The sequence below is a fragment of the Capsicum annuum genome, unplaced genomic scaffold (genome assembly GCF_002878395.1).
Source record: "Capsicum annuum cultivar UCD-10X-F1 unplaced genomic scaffold, UCD10Xv1.1 ctg81568, whole genome shotgun sequence".
In the NCBI taxonomy this organism is placed as follows: domain Eukaryota; kingdom Viridiplantae; phylum Streptophyta; class Magnoliopsida; order Solanales; family Solanaceae; genus Capsicum; species Capsicum annuum.
Window position 1 is genome coordinate 434 of NW_025892297.1, and position 3,229 is coordinate 3,662.

General features: G+C 29.6%; 1 long non-coding RNA gene across 1 annotated transcript; it reads left to right on the plus strand.

The window, feature by feature from the left end:
- The first annotated feature begins 934 nt into the window (after positions 1–934).
- LOC124895366 lies at positions 935–2,997 on the plus strand. The gene is made up of 2 exons (XR_007051673.1): positions 935–1,189; positions 2,704–2,997. It is a non-coding gene; the product is annotated as an uncharacterized LOC124895366 (long non-coding RNA).
- Positions 2,998–3,229: the final 232 nt, after the last annotated feature.

A 3,229-nucleotide genomic window follows, 5' to 3' on the forward strand; every position in this document is an offset into this window, starting at 1 on the left:
ACGCATGATAATATAATATATAAATATAATGTATATTTAGGAGTTGTTTGGTGTGGGATATAAGGTATAATAATTACGAAATAAAATAAAAAAATTAGTTTATTTTACTTTGAGTTTAAAGTATTAGGTATTTGTTAAAAGTATTATCTTACATGAATGAAACGAAATGAAATAACTGGAAAACATTATTATACAAAATTTATAAACTAATATATATATATATATATATATATATATATATATATATATACATATATATAAAATTTATATATATAATAAAATATATATATTATTGTTATCGTTGATTTTAAAGTAATTAGACTATTTATTTTACTTTTATTATTATTGTATTAATCCGCAACCTTAGTCAATTTGATTTTTTAATTTATTTATTTTCTAGTCTGATTTTTTCAATTTGTAACAATTTTAGCCTAATTTTATTCAATTTATTACAATCCTAGCCCAAATTGTGTCCAATTGAACTCAAATTCAAATTTCATTTAATTTTTTTAACCAAATTATTAATCTTTAGATCTCAGCCTTCAATTGGAATTTATTTATTTATTATTATATTTATTTTTAATATTAATTTTATATAGTTACTATATTTATTAAATATCAGCCTAAGTCAATTCAATTTTCCTAATTTATTTAAATTCTAGTCAAATCTTGTTATTTTCAGTATTACATTTATTAAATAACAGCCTTAGTCAATTCAATTTGTCCAATTTATTTAATTTCTTACCTATTTTTTGTCCAATTAATATCAATTTTAGGAAAAATTGATATTAATTTTTAACCCCAAATTAATAGTCAAATAGCTGACTTTTTTTTAATAATTTTAATCTCAGCCGTTGATCAATGCTGATCCAACGGCTGAGATCAGATCTTAATTTCTTTCCTTTTAAAACAACATCAAAACCCTAATCCCTCCATTTTAAAAAATGAAGCCGCAGCTATCTCTCTTTTTATACCTCTTTCTCTCTTTACCTCTCTCTAATCGTCAATGGCTGCCGTCGCCGCTGAGAAAGCTGATGCCGCCCCTTCCCCTCTTCCTAGCTTCCCTATTCTCTTCCTTAGCTTAAGAAAACCTGATGCCGCCGAGCCAGCTGGGATTTCAGCCGACAGAGCACCAGCGTCGCCTCCCAACATCAACTATGCTAACACTATTGCGTCCTCGCCAGTTGAGGTATTTCTTGTTTCACCAGTTCCCCTATTATGCTAGTCATGGATTGAACTCTGCCAAATAGGATATAAGTTAACTGTGTCGAGATGCACTAAAGTAAGTTTTGCATTCCGTATTGTGTATGATTCTTTAGCGTCACTGAATCTTTCCAAGAGTTGAATTGTGTGAAATTTTTGTTTTGGGAGAAAAGTGCAAACTATGTTAATTTGAACTTTATTGTACATTTAAATTTTTTTATTCAATCAATCAGCAAGTTCGATTCAACCACAAACGAGCCCGGGTCAACTGTACAAATCCTCAGTCAATTGTACCCAATTTTCTACGAAGAACTTTACCCATTTAGGCCAATAATATACAAAGCTAGCTAAATTTTAGCAACTTTGTCAACTTGTAATCGATAGTGTCATGTTTTTCTTATCAAAGAAAGCATTTTCATATTTAAGTTTATATTTGAAGGAAAACTGTATGTTCCTAAAGAAATATAGATCTGATAAAACCACTTTCCCTATTAGAAATGATCCCTAAAACTAATGAATATTCTTTTAGGCAATGGCACACATTCGCTATGAGTCCTGGATATACAGAACTGTTAAAACCTATTTTCGTTAGGATTTAAGTCACTCTATTCTGGGGTCATTTGAGAAGTGAATATTAGTGAGTCAAAAATATTTAAGTGTAGTTACTTGAAAAATGGACTTGTGTTTTGAATATAGTCTAGTGTGGTCACTAGAGAAGTGAATATTAGTGAGTCAAAAATGTTTAAGTGTAGTTACCTGAAAAGTGGACTTGTGTTTTGAATATAGTTAAGTGTGATCACTAGAGAAGTAAGTTAGTGGGTTGAAAATGTTTAAGTGTAGGTACTTGAAATGTGAACTTGTGTTTTGAATATACTTAAGTGTGGTAACTAGAGAAGTGAGTTAGTGAGTCGAAAATGTTTAAGTGTAGGTACTTGATATGTGGACTTGTGTTTTAAATTTAGTTAAGTGTGGTCATTTGATAAGTGAGTTAGTGAGTCAAAAATATTTAAGTGTAGTTACTTGAAAGGTGGACTTGTGTTTTGAATATAGTTAAGTGTGGTCACTTGAAAGGTGGACTTGTGTTTTGAATATAGTTAAGTGTGGTCACTATGAAGTGCATTATTGTTCATTACTATCAAGTTAAATTAAGTACTCTATTTCAATTTGTTTGTCTGGTTTAACTTGAAATAGAGTTTAACAAAGTGAAGAACATTTTGAAATCTTGTGATCTTAAATTAAAACTGTATGTAATGGTTAAGTATGATCTAATTTTTGAGCTGCTTCGATGTGGATTTTCATTAGCTGATCATATAATGTTTGCATGATTGTAAAACATTGTAAAAGTGGCAGCATATGCAGAAGTAAGATTAACAAGGAAGTATGAGAATTAGGTCCTCAGCAAATCTGTAAAAGAAATTGGTGAAGTTGGCAACACTTAGCAAATCTAAGACAATTGTTGTACTCTTAAGTTTGATGAATCTAATTTGTTGTCAAGGACAGAAAGTCAGGGAGATAAATAGCGAAGGGAGCTAGAAAAGGAGGACTTTATGCACTGGAAGACATCAACACCTATGCCTTGACAACAACCCTAAACTGGAGGAAGACGAATTGTATTTGACACAGTAGATTAGGTCATTCTAGTTTGAAGTCTTTATAATTTTTTAGTAGAAAGAAGCTTATAAATTTTAAGAGTTGGAATAATGTGCATGCTATTTATACTAGATGCCGGTTGGGAAAAATTTGTAAACTTTCTTCTATATTGAGAAATAAAATTGAAAAGGAATCATTACTCAATATTCATTGTGATATTTGATGTCTAGCCATTGTTGATCATTCTAACACATGAAGTATTATGTTTTATTTGTGGATGACAACGAAAGATATACCTGGTTGTTTCCAATAAGAAACAAGTCTAAATTTATGGGACTTTTCTTGAGTTTCTAAAATTAGTTGAAAAATAGTTTTCAAAGCCAATTAAAATCTTTCAATGTGATGTGTAGATACTTGAAATGTGAATTAGTTAAAT